Source organism: Giraffa tippelskirchi, chromosome 8, assembly GCF_054371585.1.
Source record: "Giraffa tippelskirchi isolate mGirTip1 chromosome 8, T2T-mGirTip1v1.2.pri, whole genome shotgun sequence".
In the NCBI taxonomy this organism is placed as follows: domain Eukaryota; kingdom Metazoa; phylum Chordata; class Mammalia; order Artiodactyla; family Giraffidae; genus Giraffa; species Giraffa tippelskirchi.
Genome location: NC_137282.1, coordinates 90,130,693 through 90,153,029, shown reverse-complemented (window position 1 = coordinate 90,153,029; position 22,337 = coordinate 90,130,693). Strand labels below are relative to the sequence as shown.

General features: G+C 38.2%; 1 long non-coding RNA gene across 1 annotated transcript in view; it reads left to right on the top strand.

The window, feature by feature from the left end:
* Window positions 1-264: 264 nt before the first annotated feature.
* LOC145517995 (uncharacterized) overlaps window positions 265-22,337 on the top strand; it is a 62,071-nt gene continuing 39,998 nt past the window's right edge. Inside the window, exons 1-2 of the long non-coding RNA XR_014062483.1 lie at window positions 265-319; window positions 9,135-9,291. This is a non-coding gene — a long non-coding RNA (uncharacterized LOC145517995). The remainder of the gene's footprint in view (window positions 320-9,134; window positions 9,292-22,337) is intronic.

Sequence of the window (22,337 nt, the reverse complement as noted above, 5' to 3'; positions counted from 1 at the left end):
AGATAAATATTTGTAATGAAGTTTGATTATAGAAAGCATTAACTTTGAACTCTAAATAAGGAAAATCTTATCTTCCCCCACAAATAATTGCAATATATTCTTCTCATTAATAAATCTGTGTTACACACATTTGTACTCAATTATTATTAACATATAAATTTCATCAGACATTTTGGAAAATTTTTCTCTGCTTTATGAATACTTATACAATATCTTAGATTATGACTCTTGGTACTCAAATATCTACTATTTGGCTCTTTACAGAAGAACTTGTCTGACCTCTGATAGCTGAAAGACCACAGAACTTAAACATAAAGAGGTAAGTGAAAAAATAAATTAAGATTTTTAATGTGTCAAATGAGAGACATTGATTGTAAAGAAATATGTTGGAGCAAATGGAGGAAGATGTCTCAAGGGAAGTAAGATTCAAGCTATGCCTTGAGGTTGGCTAGGAAGGAGACAGAAGCAGGGAACATGACACCAAAGACAAAAAGCAGACATGTAAAAGTTATATTTAAGAAACAATGAGTTTGCCTGTTTGACTAGATAAGAAACTTCACTTAGAAGGGTGTTAAAATGGAGGGTGAATGGGCAAGATTGTTAAGACTCCTGAGTGCTAAGTGTTAGGGATTGAATGTTAGTCTATTCCATCTCCCCACCCAAATTGACACTCCACCCTCCCAGTGTGACTGTATTAGGAGGTGGGTTCTTTGAGAGATAATTAGGATTAGAGGAGATTGTGGGAGTGGATCTGGCATGAGTGGGAATAGTGCCATGAGGAGAGTCATCAGAGAGTTGGTTGCTTCTCTCCATTCTCTGCCATGTCAGGATACAAGGAAAGGTTGGCAGTCTGCAACCCACAAGAGGGCCCTTACAGGAACCTAACCAGGCTGCACTCTGAACTTGGACTTCCAGCCTCCAGACTGTGAGAAATACATTTCTGTTGTTTACAAACCACCTAGTCTATGATATCTTTATTATCACACTCCAAGCTGACTAAGACACTAGGCTAAAGAGCAGACTTATTTTGTGGCACTTTGGATATTTGCAGTATTGAAGAAATTACTCCTATATGCTTGAAGAGGAAATAGCAACCCATTCCAGTATTCTTGCCTGGAGAATTCCGTGGACAGAGGAGCCTGGTGGGCTCTACAGTCCTTGGGGTTGCAAAAAGTTAGACATGACTGAGTGATTAAGCATGCATTCTTACATGCAATTTTCTGTTTATCCTTCATAACTTTAAATATCACTTACTCCTTGGTGTTTTCCTCAACTCTTTCAAACTGAATGGTGAATAGGAAAAAGATTCAATAACAAGAACAAAAAAGAGTAGGTTTGCAAGCATGGCAGAAAGAACACAGTTAAGGAATAGTTGACAGTAATTTATTCTGGTGTTATATGGTTCAAGGCAGCTGTAAATTTGTGGGCTCTAAAATGTGATATCTTAAGTCAAGAAAATGATACTCTATGGTTTCAGAGAAAGAAGTAAAACATTTAATATTTCTTAAATTGAATTTAGTTGATTTACAATGTTATGTTAGTTTCTGCTGTACAGAAAGCGATTCAGTTATACACACACACACACACACACACACACACACACACGTACATATTCTCTTTCAGGATCTTTTCCATTATAGTTTATTAAAAATATTAAATGCAACTCTCTGTGCTATACAGTAGGAACTTGTTATTTACATATTTTATATATGGTAGCTTTTGAATTTAGTTTGGTAGCAGATAGATGCTATATATACAAGAAAGCAAATTGGTTGCCTGAGGAAGCTTTACAAATAGCTGAGGAAAGAAGAGAAGCAAAAAGCAAGAGAGAAAGGGAAAGACATAGCCAACTGGATGCATAGTTCCAGGGACTAGCAAGGAGAGAAAAGGAAGTCTTCTTAGATGAACAATACAAAGAAATAGAGGGAAACAATAGAATGGGAAAGACAGGACATCTCTTCAACAGAACTGGAGATATCAGAGGAATATTTCATGCAAAGATGGGCATGATAAAGGACAGAAATGGTATGGACCTAACAGAAGCAGAAAAGATTAAGAGGTAGCAAGAATATACAGAAGAACTATACAAAAAAGGTTTAAATGACCCAGATAACCACAATGGTGTGATCACTCACCTAGAGCCAGACATCCTGCAGCGTGAAGTCAAGGGGGCCATAGGAAGCATTACTGCAAACAAAGCTAGTGGAGGTGATGGAATTCCAGCTGAACTATTTCAAATCCTAAAAGATAATGCTGTGAAAGTGCTGTATTCAATATGCCAGCAAATTTGGAAAACTCAGCAGTGGCCACAGGACTGGAAAAGGTGTTTTCATTCCAATCCCAAAGAAGAGAAGTGCTAAAAAATATTCAAACTACAAGACAATTGCACTCATTTCACATGCTAGTAAGGTTATACTCAAAATCCTTCAAGCTAGGCTTCAATGATATGTGAACTGAAAACTTCCAGATGTACAAGCTGGGTTTAGAAAAGGCAGAGTTTAGGGACTGAACAGCAGCAACAACAAATGCCATACATGCCACACCAATGATGTCATTGACCAAAATATCAATTTTTTAAACCTGGTGACTTTTATTGATTCCTAAATACAATTAAGGCTTAATCCAAACCAAGCTTTTGTTCTCAGGCTGTGCTAGAAAAAATAAATTGAAAAAGAAAGAAGAGGTGTGAAAGGAGAAGGATTGTTGTTATTGTTCTGTTCTGTCTGACTCTTTGCAACCCCATGAACTGCAACACACCAGGCTTCCCTGTCCATCACCAACTCCCAGAACTTAGTGAAACTCCTGTCCATTGAGTTGGTGATGCCATCCAACCATCTCATCCTCTGTCATCACCTTCTCCTCCTGCCTTCAATCATTCCCAGTGTCAGGGTCTTTTCAAATAAGTCAGTTCTTCACATCAGGTGGCCACAGTATTGGAGCTTCAGCTTCAGCACCAGTCCTTCCAGTGAATATTCAAGATTGATTTCTTTAGGATTGACTGGTTTGATCTCCTTGCTGTCCAAGAGACTCCCAAGAGTCTTCTCCAGCACCACAATTCAAAAGCATCAGTTCTTCATTGCTTAGTCTTCTTTATGATCTAACTCTCCCATCCATACATGACTACTGGAAAAACCATAGCATTGACTGTGTGGACATTTGTCAGGGAGAGAATGCATATATTTAAATAAATATAGATAGATGAAGTAAATAAACAGACATAGATTATTTTGTGAAAGGAAAATTGAATAGAAACAGTCTATAATGTATGAGTTAAGCTGCCTAAGTCACTGCTTCATGTCCGGATCTTTGCAACTCCATGGTTTGTAGCCCACCAGGCTCCTCTGTTCATGGAGTTTCCCAGGTAAGAATACTGGAGTGGGTTGCCGTATCCTTCTCCAGAGGAATCTTCCTGACCCAGGCATCGAACCCAGGTCTCCCACATTGCAGACAGGTTTTTTACCATCTGAGCCACCAGGGAAGCCCATAATGTATGAGCTAGGGAAGCTTTATATCTGACATAAGGAGTTCTTTCAGAGCAATACTTGGGTATATTCATAAGTATTTATCCATAAGCACACTATACATACATACACACACAAACTTACTGTGATCAAGCAGTCAGTCAGTTCAGTCGCTCAGGGTCAAACTCTATGACCCCATGGGCTGCAACACAAAAGTCTTCTCTGTCCATCACCAACTCCTGGAGCTTGCTCAAACTCATGTCCATTGAGTCGCTGATGCCACTGAACCATCTCATCTTCAAATAGTACTTTGAGTATTATTCAAACAGTACTGTTCAAACAGATCAAGCAGTACTTTCCAAATTTATTTGGTCATATAAACTTATTTTTTCCAATGGAATATTTTGTGTGTGGCCAGTCTTTTTTGAAACAAAACTTGGAATTTAGACACCAGATTTAATTCTATGATGACAATAAAATCCTTGAGATAGATATTCAGTCTTTTGTATCACTCTATTCCCAATACCTGGCATGTGACAAATAGTCGTGAATATCTATTGATCCTCCTTGTTTGACCCAATAAACTTAGCTAAGCCTGTATTAATTTACCTTTATAAGTGAAAAAGCTGAAGGAGACAAATGTTGTAAGTTATGTGCCTTAGAATTAGGGGGATTGAATGTAAATTTGGTTGTTTCCAACTGGGAAGACACAATCTATGTAGATTTTAATGTGCCTGGCACACTCAGGCACAGGTCTAAGAACCACCGTGCCAGTGACAAGTCCCCTGAACTGTGTCATATGTGTCCTTGCAAAAGCTGTGCACTTTCCATTCTTTGTTGGACAAGAGTGCCCTCACCTCTGTGTCCTCTAACAACGACCCATCTCTAGCAGAAGTAGATGGCTCTAAGAGAATTTCTGTGGATATTGAGCAACCATCAAGGACTTCATCTTGAGTGGGTTAAGAAGATCCCTTGGAGGAGGGCACAGCAACCCACTCCAGTATTCTTGCCTGGAGAATTCCATGGACAGAAGAGCCTGGCGGGCTACAGTCCATAGGGTCACAAAGAATCAGACACAACTGGAGCAACTTAGTGCACACACACACACACAATGGGAAATTTACAAAGTACAGTCATTTCTGGGGAGCCCTAGGATTTCTTTTAATTTCCATTATCTCTAAGGAGCACAGGAATATGGCTTAACAGTTATATTGTAATCTCTTCCAGAGCAGTGCTTCTCAAACCTCTATATGCATACTAATTACCTAAGGATCTTTTAAAAATGCAGATTCTTATTTTGTATGGTTTTTCCAGTGGTCATGTATGGATGTGAAAGTTGGATGGTGACGAAAGCTGAGCGCTGAAGAATTGATGCTTTTTAACTGTGGTGTTGGGGAAGACTCTTGAGAGTCCCTTGGACTGCAAGGAGATCCAACAAGTCCATCCTAAGCAGATCAGTCCTGGGTGTTCATTGGAAGGACTGATGTTGAAGCTGAAACTCCAATACTTTGGCCACCTCATGTGAAGAGTTGACTCATTGGAAAAGACCCTATTGCTGGGAAGGATTGGGGGCAGGAGGAGAAGGGGATGACAGAGGATGAGATGGTTGGATGGCATCACTGACTCAATGGACATGGGTTTGGGTGGACTCCGGTAGTTGGTGATGGACAGGGAGGCCTGGCGTGCTGTGATTCATGCGGTGGCAAAGAGTCGTACATGACTGAGCGACTGAACTGAACTGAACTGGAAGGAGGGCTGAAATTCTGTATTTTTAGTTAACAACAAAATGATGATAATGATGCTGATCTGTATACCACAGTTGGAGTAGTAAAATCCTAGAGTGTGTTGAAAATCAGAGGCAGACCCTTCCCCCACTTGAAATTTAGAATCTTCTTGATACTCTTACCATGATGAGACTAGTGGTTTCTTTTCTAATTGGAGAGTCCTGTAGTGGAGAATATTTGCTTTCCCGCTGCTGCTGCTGCTTAGTCACTCCATTCATGTCTGACCCTCTGTGACCCCATGGACCATGGCCTGCCAGGCTCCTCTGTCCATGGGATTCTCCAGGCAAGAACACTGGACTGGGTTTCCAGTTCCTTCTCCAATGATAAAGTAAGACATGAGTGAAGTGAGTGAAGTCGCTCAGCCGTGTCCAACTCTCTGCGACCCCATGGACTGCAGCCTACCAGGCCCTGAGATGTCACAAAACTCAGTTGTCCTAAAGTTGTAAGATGGTAGAGGCTTTTTATAAAGTTTCTACCTGGTTGTCATTGTGACTTTGGAGCCTGATTTTCAAATAATATAGGACAGTTTCGCAAACAATTAGAGGAGTCTTTGATATGAATAAAATATTTGAGAATTTATAAGGTCAGCCATAATTCAAATTAAAAAAAGGGAATTATTCAGATCAGTGGCATTCAATCACCTATTATTTTAAATTAAGAATTCAAAGATTACCAAGATAGCCCTGTCCTTTTGGAGGCTGCTGTCTGAGAGAGGTAAAAAAAATAAATAAATAAACATATAAATATAAGGCAGTTCAATAACTATGAATCAATTTTTCTATGTACAAAATACTGTGGGTGCAGAAAAATACTGTGTATCTAATTCTATGTGGGGTATTTGAAAGGGTTTCAAAGGAATAAAATAAAGGAAAAAGTGGTAGAGGCTATTCCAGGTAACCTGAAAAGGGCAGTCAACAATACAAGGAGAGGAGTGCAAGTGTGTTTAGAGTATCACAGCTCCTGATATGTACACAAAGTTCTAGCTTGGAATTGTGGTAGTGTGAAGATGGGTAAAGGTGAGTTTGAGGAAGACTATCAGACCACCTTACCTGCCTCCTGAGAAATCTGTATGCAGGTCAAGAAGCAACAGTTGGAACCGGACATGGAATGACAGACTGGTTCCAAATTGGGAAAGGAGTACGTCAAGGCTGTATATTGTCACCATGCTTATTTAACTTGTATGCAGAGTACACCATGCAAAATGCCAGGCTGGATGAATCACGAGTTGGAATCAAGATTGCTGAGAGAAATATCAATAACCTCAGATATGCAGATGACACCACCCTTATGGTAGAAAGCAAAGAGGAACTAAAGAGCCTCTTGATGAAAGTGAAGGAGGAGAGTGGTAAAGCTGGCTTAAAACTCAACATTCAAAAAACTAAGATCATGGCATCCGGTCCCATCACTTCATGGCAAGTAGATGGGGAGACAATGGAAACAGAGAGAGACTTAATTTTGGGGGACTCCAAAATCACTGCAAATGGTGACTGCAGCCATGAAATTAAAAGATGCTTGCTCCTTGGAACAAAAGCTATGACCAACCTAGAGAGCATTTTAAAAAGCAGGGACATTACTTTGCCAACAAAGGTCCAGCTAGTCAAAGCTATGATTTTTCTAGCAGTCATGTATAGATGTGAGTGATAATCACTCGGTTGTGTCCGACTCTTTGCAACCCCACCGACTATACAGTCCATGGAATTCTCCAGGCCAGAATACTGGAGTAGGTAGCCTTTCCCTTCTCCAAAGGATCTTCCCAACTCAGGAGTTGAACTCAGGTCTCCCACATTGCAGGTGGATTCCTTACCAGCTGAGCCACAAGGGAAGCCACAAGGGAATGGATGTGAGGGTTGGACCATAAAAATAGCTGAGCACCGAAGATATGATGCTTTTGAACTGTGAAGCTGAAGAAGACTCTTGAGAGTCCCTTGGACTACAAGAGATCCAACCAGTCAATCATGAAGAAAATCAGTCCTGTATGTTCATTGGAAGCTTCATGCTGAAGCTGAATCTCCCATACTTTGGCCACCTGATGTGAAGAACTGATTCATTGGAAAAGATTCTGATGCTGGGAAAGATTGCAGGTGGGAGGTAAAGGGGACAACAGAGGATGAGATGGTTGGATGGCATCACCGACTCAGTGGATATGAGTTTGAGCAAGCTCCAGGAGTTGGTGATGGACAAGGAAGCCTGGCGTGCTGCAGTCCATGGGGTCACAAAAAGTCGGACACGACTGAGTGACTGAATTGAACTGATAGGATCATATGTGAAAGGGCTTTGAATATTATGCTAAGGAAGATTAACCTTTTCCAGTTGGTAAGATAGAGTTATTAGTAGTTATTAAGCACAAAAGAACACAATCAAATATTTGTAATTGAAATTTACCCTGATAGAGGATATAGCAGAGAGACAGGTAACTGGTGTACAGGACTGTGGAGGGAATGGACTCAGAGAAACTCGTGAAAAAAAGAAAAAATATTATAATAAAGATGGTGGGGCCTGATCTAAGGCAAATAACATCTGTAAGATGAAGAAAGAAAAGCAGATTCTAATTCAGAGAATGAGAAAGAGAGCAGTGCTGAGGATCAGGTGACAATGGGAGAAATTTTAGCTGTTAGTAGAAGTGACATTATTCTTTAGAGTTCTAAAGATCATTTGGTTATTATGATAGGTTTCTCAGTGTTGCAGCCTATTTTTAAAACATGCACTTGCTTTTTAAATTTAGGTTGCATTTTTGTGTGTGACCAACAGCACAAATGCAGATCCACTTGTCCTTTCAGCCCTTCCCCGCATAGACACTGGCTGTATCCAGGGAAACTTGTTGGGTCATAGTGACATAAAGATGAACTGTCCAAGACATAGGATAAAAATGCACTCCATCTCAGGAAACTGCTTGGGTCACTTTGCCCTCTAATCAGCCTACGTGAATTCCTGACAATCATTTTTCTCTGTTTGTTTCTTGACCACTCAAGAGGCAGACCTCTTTTTCACACAGATCCTCTAGCCATGCATTGTAGTGTTTCCTCTGCCTGTTTCTCACCCTGTGAAGCCATCCATAGTGATCGATACAGAGGAAATTTCTCTTTGTGTTTTTTCCAAGAGAAAGAAGGCAAACAAAGATGGACTCACAGATTGAGGTTTCTGTAAACTAAACTTTATGGTATCTCCACTAGAAATGACGAATTATGTGTTATCCATTTGTTAGAGAGAGCCTTGAAACTTTAGAAGATGGATCATTATTTGATTATATTATTTGTTTGATTTAATAAATACTTCCTTTTCATTGGAAAATCATTTTTGGAAACCCAAAGGTAAAATACTGCATATAATCTGAGAAAGTTGAACACATTATGGTAAAATCTAAGGAAAAGTTTTTGTTATTATACATATAAATGTTGTACAAACTATCCAATAAACCCTTGTTGAAATTTTTTCATATATAGTTAACTGAGATAGATTCCATAAGTATTCAGAAACAGAGAAGACAGAAGTATACGTTTTGATTGTCTTATAGTATTGTTGGTAAAGGTAGGTAAAGAGAAAGAGATAAAGGCAGGTAAATAAATAGGTACAAATAGGTAAAGAGAGAGAGACTGAGCGAGATAGATTTATCCAAATATTGGCATGATATGTGAATGTTACATAAATGTAAACAGACCCAATGAGAACAATGAATTGCCTTTGAAGCCTTCAAAGAAAATTTCAGAATAAAATGGTGGGAAGGAGAGCTATGTAGAAAATCAGGAGTCTTCTACTTAATTTTGTAATATTTTGGAAATATTTTCTTCATCAACTCCAAAACACTTTAAAATATATTTTAAGCAACTTCTCACAGTGCATTTCTTGCCTACCCTCTCCAACAACTGTTACTGTCTCTGTCCACTTCTTTTAGGTGCAGTTTTGAATGAATTCCTCTGAGAAAGGTCTCATTTTATGGAACTCATGCCCTTCATCCTTCAGAAACCTTCCAAGTCACATCCATGGCCTTACTAAGCTCAGGTTTGAGTCAATTCACTGTCACTAAACCATTCGACTGCAAGCTCCAAGAGGTGAGAGTTATCTGTACTTTAAAAATATCAGTCCCTATCAACATAGTTCTCTATTGCCCTTCTGAATAACTAGATGACCTCTCTGTGTCTTTCAGAACAGGTTTTGTTATGTGTCTGGTGTAGGACTAGGGAAAAACAATCATAGAAACTTTTAAAAATAATAATTCTTATAATGACAAAAGATGTTTCTCTGTAGAATAAATGTTATGGAATTTTACAAGTGAAGAAACTTGGGTAAATAATTAAAAATTATTGGGCCTGCACAGTAAAAATGACTTATTGCCTGGTCTTAATCAGAACGGCAATACACATTATTACTCCACTTCTAATTAAACAGCAGCGTTGCTAAGCACTCCCCAGTCCAAATGTTATGTTTATTTGCCTCCATAAACTTAAAGATTTATCTTCCCCTGTGAAACAACACTGAACAGCATTTCTTCATTTCTCAACAGAAAATTTAGTCTTTTTGCTTTAAACTGTATATGTTCCTTGGCAAAAGTAGTATTCTAAGTAGGTTTTTATCAAGTTTAACAAGGTCTAGAAACTTTTATTTGCCTTCCATTTGTCCTGTTAACTGGTACTTAAAAGAATTTTTCTACTTCACAGTCATGAGTTCCTTGGATCTCTCACTTTTGTGTTACCAGTGCCAAAACTTCTAGAATAACTAAACTAATCTTTATGTAAATAGAAACATGCCCCACAGTGCTCTGCAGCTGCTTTCAAGATGAAAATACCAGTCTTTTCACCTCACTCTGCTTACACCCAGCTAAGCAGCATCTGTAGCCTAATCTCTTTTTCTTCCATACAAAGAATTGTAATGATTTACAATTTACAAAAGTCTAGCTTTACAAAGAAAAGATTTTTTACTTGACTTTTTACATTTCCAGAGATGTGTAAAGTATTAGCAGGATGAAATATTAAGAAATCACTTTGTGCCATCCTCATGAAACCCTTCCAAATTTGAGCATGTTTGCTATTATACAGTATGGTCACAGTTGGCCATTGCTGGTGTCTTTGACTTTAAGGTATTAGTGGATATATTCCTAACTCAATCCTGGGAGATTCCTTGGGATGGCTTTTAGTCAGAGTTGATTCTGATTCCTTTATTGGAGAGAAGCTGAAGCTCTTGGTCATCACCATGGGAACTAGTCCTCTTCCCAGTTGAGATTTGCAATTTGGTAATAAACATCCAATGTGTGAAATTCCAGTGTTATTTAAGAATACAACGGGTATAAATTTTTAGATAAAAATTTTCAGGTATTATTGGAGCTGAAAATACAAATTAAAGGAAAAGCCAATGTAGCCAGTTATGTAAAATTTCAAAGTCTAGAATGAGTGTACTATCCTCAATAATTTTTTAAATTTAAGACTATATACATGACTACACTTGAAGTACCTGAATGTCAGCTCAAATAAATTACTTCACAGTTAAAAGGATTAGTATAAAAATGAATATGACTCAGAGTTGGGAGTGGGAAGTGTGAGAGCAATAGTTTGAAGACAAGAAGTGAGTCTTTAAAGTATCTTACATAAGATCCATAATAAAAATACAGGGTGATACAAGCATTATCTTTATAGCTATTGATGGTAATGTATGTGGACAGTTTGTATCACTTTAGAATTAACATTTATATAAATTTTTGTGAGTAAAATGCCACACTAGACTATGCACATTCAAGCAGGAATATCTTTTTTTTAAATCAACAATGTTTTATATTAGTAATATATAAGATTTATCTCATGACAGAGAATCTAAGAAGTTGAGCTAGGGGTAAATTGATCCAAAATGAAAGATTAAACCTGGAGATTATACAGTTGAACCTTAGGCTTAGTCTTTGATTTTTCCTAATTACTTTTTAAATTGTTTGCACATAATCAGGTCATGAAATGAAAAATGAAGAATCATCACAAAATGTAACAAACTTTTATTCACAAAAGTATTTAAAAAGTGGCTTGTTCTGAATGCTGTATTTGTGAAAATAAGATTTTAGGTTTTACTTGTTGGTAATTTTCAAAAACTGTCATTTCTCCTCTAACTGACTATGATAGGCAGAATTCCAAGATGGCTTCCCAAATTCCCATTTGTATACAGATCCCATTTGATCTCTAAGACTGTAAATGTGACAGATTTCCTCCTGTGATGAGGTTATGTTTTAAGGCACAGTTAAGCTCAAAATGTGGTGTACTGGATAAGGAAATGATAGTTTTCTTTCTTGAGAACCCCATGAACAGCATGAATAGGCAAAAAGATAGGACACTAAAAGATGAACTCCCCAGGTTGGGGGCGGGGTGCCCAAAATGCTACAGGAGATCAGTGGAGAAATAGCTCTAGAAAGAATGAAGAGATGGAGCCACAACAAAAAACACCCAGCTGTGGATGTGACTGGTGATGGAAGTAAAGTCCGATGCTGTAAAGAGCAATATTGCATAGGAACTTGGAATGTTAGGTCCATGAGTCAAGGCAAACTGAAAGTGGTCAAACAGGAGATGAAAGAGTGAACATTGACATTTTAGGAATCAGTGAACTAAAATGGATTGAAATAGGTGAATTTAACTCAGATGACCATTATATCTACTACTGTGGGCAGGAATCCCTTAGAAGAAATGGAGTAGCCATAATAATATACAAAAGACTCCAAAATGCAGTACTTGGATGCAGTCTCAAAAATGACAGAATGATCTCTGTTCATTTCTAAGGCAAATCATTCCGTATCACAGTAATCCAAGTCTATGCCCCGAGCAGTAATGCTAAAGAAGCTGAAGTTGAATGGTTGATTCTATGAAGACCTACAAGACTTACTAGAACTAACACCCAAAAAAGATGTCCTTTTCATTACAGGGGATTGGAATACAAAAGTAGGAAGTCAAGAGATACCTGGAGTAACAGGCAAATTTGGCCTTGGAGTACAAAACAAAGCACATCAAAGGCTAACAGAGTTTTGCCAAGAGAACTCACTGGGCATAGCAAACACCCTCTTCAAACAACACAAGAGAAGACTGTACACATGGACATCACCAGATAGTCAATACTGAAACAAGATTGATTATATTCTTTGCAGCCAAAGATGGAGAAGCTCTACTCAGTCAGCAAAAACAAGACTGGGAGCTGACTGTGGCTCAGATCATGAACTCCTTATTAACAAATTCAGACTTAAATTGAAGAAAGTAGGGAAAACCACTAGACCATTCAGGTATGACCTAAATCAAATCCCTTATGATTATACAGTGGAAATGACAAATAGATTCAAGGGATTAGATCTGATAGAGTGCCTGAAGAACTATGGATGGAGGTTTGTGACATTGTACAGGAGGCAGTGATCAAGACCATCCCCCTAAAAAAGAAATGCAAAAAGGCAAAATGGTTTTTGGAGGAAGCCTTACAAATAGCTGAGAAAAATAGAGAAGCTAAAGGCAAAGGAGAAAAGGAAAGATATACCCATTGAATGCAGAGTTCCAAAGAATAGCAGGGAGAGATAAGAAAGGCTTCTTCAGTGATCAGTGCAAAGAAATAGAGGAAAATAACAGAATGGAAAAGTCTAGATATTTCTTCAAGAAAATTAGAGATACCAAGGGAACATTTCATGCAAAAATGGGCACAATAAAGGGCAGAAATGGTATGGAGCTAACAGAAGCAGAAGATATTAAGAAGAGGTGGCAAGAATACACAGAAGAACTGTACAAAAAAGATCTTCATGACCCAGATAATCATGATAGTGTGATCACTCACCTAGAGCCAGACATCCTGGAGTCCTAAGTCAAGTGGGCCTTAGGAAGCATCACTACGAACAAAGCTAGTGGAGGTGATGGAATTCCAGTTGAGCTATTTCAAATCCTAAAAGATGATCCTGTGAAAGTGCTGCACTCAATATGCCAGCCAATTTGGAAAACTCAGCAGTAGTCACAGACTAGAAAAAGTCAGTTTTCATTCCAATCCCAAAGAAAGGCAATGCCAAAGAATGTTCAAACTACTGCACAATTGCACTCGTCTCACATGCTAGCAAAGTAATGCTCAAAAATCTCCAAGCCAAGCTTCAACAGTTTGTGAACAGTCAACTTCCAAATATTCAAGCTGGATTTAGAAAAGGCAGAGGAACCAGAGATCGAATTACCAATATTTATTGGATCATTGAAAAAGTGATAGTTACAGAAAAATATCTACTTCTGCTTTATTGACTATGCCAAAGCTTTTGACTGTGTGGATCACAACAAACTGTGGAAAATTCTTCAAGAGATGGGAATACCAGATCACCTTACCTGCCTCCTGAGGAAATTTGTATGCAGGTCAAAAAGCAACAGTTAGAACTGGACATGGAACAACAGACTGGTTCCAAATCAGGAAAGGAGTACGTCTAGGCTGTATATTGTCACCCTGCTTATTTAACTTATATGCAGGTTATATCATGCAAAATGCCAGGCTGGATGAAGCACAAGCTGGAATCAAGACTGCCGGGAGAAATATCAATAACCTCAGATATGCAGATGACACCACCCTTATGGCAGAAAGCAAAGAAGAACTAAAGAGCCTCTTGATGAAAGTGAAAGAGGAGAGTGGAAAAGTTGGCTTAAAACTTAAGATTCAGAAAACTCAGATCGTGGCATCTGGTCCCATCTCTTCATGGCAAATAGGGAAACAGTGGAAACAGTGAGAGACTTTATTTTCTTGAGCTGCAAAATTACTGCAGATGGTGACTGCAGCCATGAAATTAAAAGACACTTGCTCCTTGGAAGAAAAGTTATGACCAACCTAGAGAGCATATTAAAAAGCAGAGACATTACTTTCCCAACAAAGGTCCGTCTAGTCAAAGCTTTGGTTTTTCCAGTGGTCATGTATGTATGTGAGAGGTGCACTATAAAGAAAGCTGAGTGCTGAAGAATTGATGCTTTTGAACTGTGGTGTTGGAGAAAACTCTAGAGAGTCACTTGGACTGCAGGGAGATCCAACCAATCCATCCTAAAGGAAATCAATCTTGAATATTCATTGGAAGGACTCAATCTGAAACTCCAATACTTTGGCCACCTGATGCGAAGAACTGACTCATTTGAAAAGACTCTGATGCTGGGAAAGATTGAAGGCAAGAGAACAAGGGGACAACAGAGGATGAGATGGTCGGATGACATCACCGACTCTATGGACATGAGTTTGAGTAAGCTATGGGAATTGGTGATGGACAAGGGAGCCTGGCGTGGTGCAGTCCATGGGGTCGCAAAGAGTTAGACATGACTGAGCGACTGATTTGAACTGAAGGTCAAACTGGGAGATCATCCCAGCTGTTCCTGACCTAATCATATGAGCCATTTAAAGCAGAGATTTTTTCTCTCATGATCTCAGAAACAGCAGTCAGGGAGAATCAAAGTCAGAAAGGAATTTGATACACAGCCTATTCTTTGTTGCTGAGTTGGACAAAACCATTTGACAAGGACCTGAGAACAGCCTCTAGGAACTGGGATCTGTCCCCCATCCACAGCTAGCAATACAACAGGAATCTTGGGTTCTTTAACCCCAAGGGAATTAATTCTTCCAACAACTTCAGTGACTTTGGAAGCACATCTTCTGTCAGAGTTTCCAAGTGAGAATGCAGCCTGGTTGACGCTGTCTTCAGCCTGTGAGACCTTGAGCTGAGAACTCAGCCACACTGTAGCTGAACTCCTGACCTATAAAGCTGTGAGTTAATAAATAGATGTTTAAGGCCACTAAGCTGTCATAATCAGATATACAGTAATAGAAAGCAAATACTCTAGCTTTTCCCAACATGATTGTTTTATGCCTGGATAGACTTAGAAGCTCAAAGCTAAATAAAGCAAAAAGAGGACAGTACAAGGCATGCATTAGTCTCTTATATTTTATAGGTTTGAAGAGAGAATCAAGTATGTAGTTTCTATGTAAAATTCTTCAGCCTACTCTTTGCTTTAATAACACGACAGTTCCATCGTATTTGTTAGGACTATCCCGAGAAACAGAGACACTGAAATCTCTTTCTCTCTCTCACTCTCTCTTTCTCTCAGTGGAGACAGAGACAGAAAGAGATAGAGAGATTGACTCAGTGTAAGTGATTGGCTCATGTGATATTATGGAGGATGAGAGTTGTCAAGATTTGCAATTGGCAGGCCAGAGACCCAGGAGTGTCAATGTTGTCATTGTAGTCTGAGTGTCAGTAGACCTAGACAAAGGAAAAGCCAATGTTTCAGTTAAAGTCTAAAGGAAGGAAAAAAAACTGATGTCCCAGCTAGAAGGCAGTCAGGCAACAGTTCCTCACAGGAGGATCATCATTTTTGTTCTATTCAGTCTTTCAACCAATGAATGGACCCACCTGCATTAGAAGAGCAATCTGCTTTCTTCAGTGTACTGATTCAAATGTTAATCTCATCCAGAAACATCCTCATAGACACTTCCAAAATAGTGTTTGACCAAATGTCTGGACACTCTGTGACCCAGTCACGTTGACATGTAAATTAACCGTCATGTCTATTAAGAATTACAGTTATAAACTGTAATTAGTGTTTACATGTACTTCAGTACGTAACTTTCATATAGATATTTGAAATGAAGAGAAACTCAGGAGGAAAGTCTGACTGTAGCAAGTGGCGGGGTGAGAAGAGAGGGAGAAGGAGAAGAATGGGAGAGAGAGGGCAATGGGGGGCGGAAAAGAGGGAGAAAAAGAGAGGGAGTGAATACAGAAATATCAGGAAGCCAAAAGCTTTACTAAGTAATGTAAAATGGGTGATTTGCATGGCTGGCAGTGAAGGAGTGGCCCTGCACATGTTGTTCAAACTCCTTCATGCAGCATTTCTCTCCTTCAAGTGCTGTCGTAAGACTACAGTAGGCCCTCCAAATCCACAAATTCCCCATATACTGATTCAACAATGTTCTATATTTAGGATCCATGGTTGATTGAGTCTGCAGATACAGAATCCCTCATATGGAGGGTCAGCTATAGGACTTAAGCATCAGTGGATTTTGGTCTCCAAGCAAGTTTGGTTTGACACATTTGAGGTAAAGAGAGTAAGAAAGAGGATTAGAAAGGAACAGTCCGAGACTCTAAGAAAGAACTAAGAAAATTCTAGAATCTAAGTATGTTTGGTCAGCTTGATGGAATATCCTAGAGTCATGGCTCTCTGTTACAAGAGTGCATTATTTCCGCAGAAAAAGACCTTCATTAAGTATTCCCACTGTGCTCAGTCATTGGCTTTAAGCAGTATACAGGAAGCATGAAAGTGAAAGTGTTAGTTGCTCAGTCGTGTCCAACTCTTTGCAACCCCATAGAATTCTCCAGGAGAGGATAATGCAGTGGGTTGCCATTCCCTTGCAAACATGCTGGTGGATTCACAAGGGCAACAGCCGGGCTGTTAGTCAGTCATACTCCCTGGCGCAGCAGTGATGAATTTCCAATGCCACCAGAGTCTATTATATAGCACAGATCTGCTTCTCCATGCTTCCTGGGGCTTCCCTGGTGGCTCAGACAGTAAAGAATTTGCCTGCAATGTGGGAGACCCAGGTTCAATCCCTGGGTCAGGAAGACCCCCTGGAGAAGGAAATGACAACCCACTCCAGTATTCTTGCTTGGGAAATCCCGTGGACAGAGGAGCCTGGTGGACTATAGACCGTGGAGTTGCAAAGATCTGGACGTGACTGAGCAACTAACACTTAGGCTTAGGCAACTTCTCCATGCATGTCTGGGAGCATCTTCTCTGTGGCTCCTGTGGCCTTTTTCTGAGAGCAAATTTAGAAAGGAGAGGTTAGTGGGATGCACTTAACTTACTGCAATTGGTCTTGAGGTTGAAACTAGTACTCATCCTTTCTCCTTTACTCTTCATTTTATATTACCCACAACCTTACTTATCACTTCACCTGGCTTAGTTGGTATAATGACCTAGAACTTCTACTTGAGACAGTTGAGCCCTTGCTAGTTATACCCATTTCAGGCTGGTTGCTATTTGTGTTCATTCACACAAAAGATGAGAAAAGTTATAAAACCAGGAGTTTCTCAAGTGATCACTTTGATTTTACTGTTCACTTTGGTCTATTCTTGTGCAAAAGAAGTCCTTGTCTTCCTGCTGAACAGAGTCAATTACCCCTCGCACAAGGATGACTTCTCTTGACAGATGTTCTCTGGACACAGGGTGTCCAAAGTGTCCTTCTGGCAGCCATGGTTTTTAAATCAGTGGACTCATTGTTGTGCAACTTATAAAGACTATGTATGCTTCCATTGAAGACTAGGACTAAAATATGAGCAAGAGAGTTGCAGAGATTCAAATTCCTCAGTGGATCACTGAGTCAGATGGTAATTGGAGTCACTTATGGTTTTACCTCTTTGATTTTGGACCTATGTATTCTTCTGGACCTATGTATTCTTTGCATAGTAGACAAAGTGCCATACAGAAGTCTATGGTTTATAGTATACTGCATCCTAAAGGATTGTACCCTATTCTTCCAAGTGTTGCCTCTGTAATGGAACTTTAGTTTAGCTCTGCTAAAGGTTATTCCTTTGGCCACCTGATGTGAAGTGCCAAATCATTGGAAAAGACCCTGATGCTGGAAAAAACTGAGATCAGGAGAAGGGGGTGACAGAGAATGAGATGGTTGGATGGCATCACTGATTCAGTGGACATGAGTCTGAGCAAACTTTAGGAGATAGTGAAGGACAGGGAAGCCTTGGCATCCTGCAGTCCATGAGATTGCAAAGAGTTGGGCACAACTTAGTAATTGAACAGCAACAACAAAGTTATTCCAGTGCTCCATGAGACCTGCCCACTTTGGAATGGTGTGTTTTGTGATATGGCCAGTAGATTTGATGGTCATGTGCCCACTGTAACACTTCCTGGTCAGATAATATATTGTATGGGATTCCTTGCTTGTGAACCAGGTATTTAGTCAACATCCAGATAATGGTGCTAACTGAGGCTCTATGTTCAGGAAAGACCAACCAGCACCTGGAATAAATGTTTATCCTTGTGGGAAAAAAAATCTCTGATCCTTTCAAGGAAAGGGATTTACTGTAGTCAACTTGCCATCTGGTTGCAATTTGGTATCCTTGAGGACGTGCCATATGGGGACTCAGCATTGATCTCTGTTGCTGTTAGACTGGACATTCAGAGGCAACAGTTGCTAGATGGGCTTTGGTAAATAAAAGGTCTTGATGTCAGGTTGATATATAGCTCTCATCTTGGCCACTGTGGACAGTTGGTTCACATGCCCATCATCCTTGTTTAGGGATGGCATAGATTAAAATTCTCAATTGGCCAAGTTGTTTTGTCTTCTTAGCTTATCTGTATTTCTTTCATTGTGGTTAATTTCTTACAGGAATTAATTTGCAATATAAAGATCTTCACATATTGTGACCACTTTTATATGTTCACTGTTGAAATGTCTCTCCTTTGTGTTCTCAGAACACTTATCTGTGTAGCAGTATTATACAATATTGCAATTTTTTATTTATGACATTTATGCCTTGCTACCATTTCTTGATTCTTATATTCTGACTTTTATATTTATGCTTTAATTAGCTATAATATTTTCCCTATTTCTTCCCAAGCAAGTTGACTGGTATTTTCTTTAGCCTTTTTGGGGAGAATAGTAGTTGGGCTGGTTATCTAAGTTCAGAATCATCTGTTTTCAATATGGTAAATGCTACTATGTTGTCTCCTAGAATTGAGCATGGTAAGTAATAAGACCGATGTCAATCTGATTATCTTTTTTTTTAGGTAAAATATTTGTATAGAAATTGACATGATTTTTTTTAAATTTCTCACTGGAGTTTGTAAAGGTCACCAAAAGCACATCTGGGTATCTTTATTCAATATTTTTCACTGAAACCACATCTTTGTTATTCTTTATTCACTGCATTCAATTTCCTTTTCTGAAAATCCTGTCACCTGTTTTTGCATCTCTTTATTTTTTTCTTTCTTTTCATATTTTTCTCTCAAGTTTTCCATTTCTAACTGCAATGAGATGTTATTATATACCAACTAAAATGACTATAAACCAAAAGACTAATAATAACAAATGAAGGCAAGGATATGGGGGAAAATGGAAACTTTATATTCTTCTGGTAGAAACGTGAAATGTTTAAGCTACTTTAGAAGATAGTTTGATAGTTTCTTAGCAAGTTAAATGTATATTTAACATAAAATTCTGCAATTACACTTCTAAGTATCTATCCAAAGAACTAAAACATAAATGTTTACAAAAAGAACTATTTGTGAATATTCATGCTATCATTATTCATAACAGTGCTAAAGTGAAAAATCCAAAATCCATCAACTATGAAATGGATAAATAAAATAAAGTGTGTGTGTGTGTCTGTGTGTGTGTATATATATATATATATAAAATAGAATACTACTCAGAAGTCAGTAGAAACAAATTATTGACATATACAGTAACATGCATGAAGCTAAAATACATTATATTGAATGAAACAGAACAGACAGAAAAGGCTACATATTGAATGACTCTGTCATTCAATATTCAAATATTCAAATATATAAAGGCAGAAAAGAGACCAGTGATTGCTTTGGGCCAAGACTGGAAACTGAGATTAACTACAAAGTGTCATGTGGGTATTTGGGGGCTACATAGAAATGTTTTAAAAATTAAATTGTGGTAGCTATTATACAACTCTAAAATGGGTGAATGTTAAACTATGTAAATTATACTTCAATAGAGATATTATGGTTTCTAAAATTTCTTTTTCCTGTTGCTCTTAACAGTCTGAGTTCACCTCCTAAACAACATTTTGATTTTAAGTTGGGTGTATTCTAATCTATTCTAATTGATGCCTTCAAACAGTGGTGTTTCAGAAGACTCTTGAGAGTCCTTTGGACAGCAAGGAGATTAAACCAGTGAATCTTAAGGGAAATCAACCCTGAATACTCATTGGAAGGACTGATGCTGAAGCTGAAGCTGAACCTGATGCAAACAGCTGACTCAATGGAAAAATCCTTGATGATGGGAAAGATTGAGAGCAGAAGGAGGAGAGGGCATCAAAGTATGAGATGGTTGCTGGCATCACTGATGCAATAGACATGAGCATGGGCAAACTTTGGAAGATGGTAAGGGACAGGGAGGCCTGGTGTGCTGCAGTCCATGGGGTCACAGAAAATCAGACATGACTGGGCGACTGAACAACAATTCTAATCTGTATTAACAATATGTGTTAATTTTTTTTTAAAAAAGCTACTTTTGTTCTTGATATATGACAGATTACATATTTTCAAAATTAACGTCTTATATTTTCAGAGAAGTTTTAGGTTTACAGGAAGGTCCTTTGGAAAGTACAAGGAATACATATATAGTCCCCCCTCCACAGTCTCTCCTGTTATTTCCATCTGTATTTGTTGTTGTTCAGTCGCTAAGTCATGTCTGACTCTTTGCAACCCCATAGGCCATAGACCACTAGGCTCCTCTGTCCACGGGATTTTCCAGGCAAGAATACAGGAACGGATTGCCATTTCCTCTGGTATTTGCTGTCTGTATTGGTATGATACATTTGTTATATTTGATGTAACAGTATAAGTACATTAATATTAACTAAAGTCCACATTAGTTTACCCTAATGTAAATTGTCCTCTTTGTCTTGTAGATTCTGTGGGTTTTAGCAAATGCATAATGATGTATATCCACCACTATTGTATCAGAATAGTTTCACTCTCCTAAAACCTCCTGTGCTCCTCCTCTGTCCTTCCTTTTGATCCCTCCCACCACTAATCTTGAGTTCCTGGCAACCCACTGATCATTCTACTTTCTCCATAGTTTTGCTTTTTTCAGGATACTTTGTTTGAAATATGGTGTAGTCTTTTCAGATTGACTTTTTTCACTTAGCATTTCTGTTTTTGAGATTCCTCTACGTCTTTTTGTAATGAAATAGCTTATTTCTTTTTTATTGCTGAGTAATACTCTTTTATGGAAGTTCTACAGTTTTTTTTATTCCATTCACTTTATTAAAGAACATATTTGTTGCTTCCAAGTTTAGCAATTATGAAGAAATTTGTATAAACACATGGGTTTTTTTTTTTGGACATAAGTTTTAAATTTATTTGTATAAATTTAAAACTTATGCTCTATGAATGAGAATGACAAGCCACAGATGAGGGGACAATATTTGTAAAACAATTACCTGATTTAAAAAATGGTATCCAAAATAAACATACAACTCTTAAAAACTCAACAATAAAAAATCAAACAAGTTAAAAAATGAGCGATGATCGAAACAGACAATTCACCAGAAAATATACAAAAGGAAATAGATATATATAAAGATGCTTCACATCATATATCACTAGAAAATCAAAACAGCAGTGAGAAACCAGTACACACCTATTAACAGGGCTAGAATTGAAAACAATGACAGCACCAAATGCTGGAAAGGATGTGAAGCAAGAGCTCTCATTCATTGCTGGTAGGAATGCAAAATGTTACAGTTACTTTAGAAAATAGGTTGCGAGTTCTTACAAAACTAAGCATACTCTCTGCCTCATGATTAGACAATTGTGTTCCTTGCCATTCAGCCTCCTCTTTTTAAGAACAAAATATTACAGTTAATTGATGTCACATTTTCTTAAATCTCATTGACAATACAGCTAGATTTTTTTTTAAGCCTGTACTTTAAAAGTTAGAACAATTTTGTTTGCATTTAATTAAAGTTTATTGACACATATAAATAACTAGAGTGAGTTCTCTCTGCAATTTTTATTGAGATGTAATTGACATATAACATTATATTAGTTTCAGGTGTACAGCATAATGTTCAATTTTCACATGTATTACAAAATGTTTACCATAATAAATACAGTCAATATTTGTCACTATGTGTAGTTACAAAATTTTTATCATGAGAATTTGATAACCTACCCTTAGTAACTTTCAAAAATGCAATACGATATTAGTAATGATAGCAACAATACTGTACTTTATTCCCCGATGACTTATTTATTTTATAACTGGAAATTTGTATTATACATTTTGATTCCCTTTAGTCACTTTAGGTTAGTGGTTGCCAGAGGCAGGAGGTGGGGGTGCTTAGAGTTTGTTTTTTTTTATCTTCTGAGGG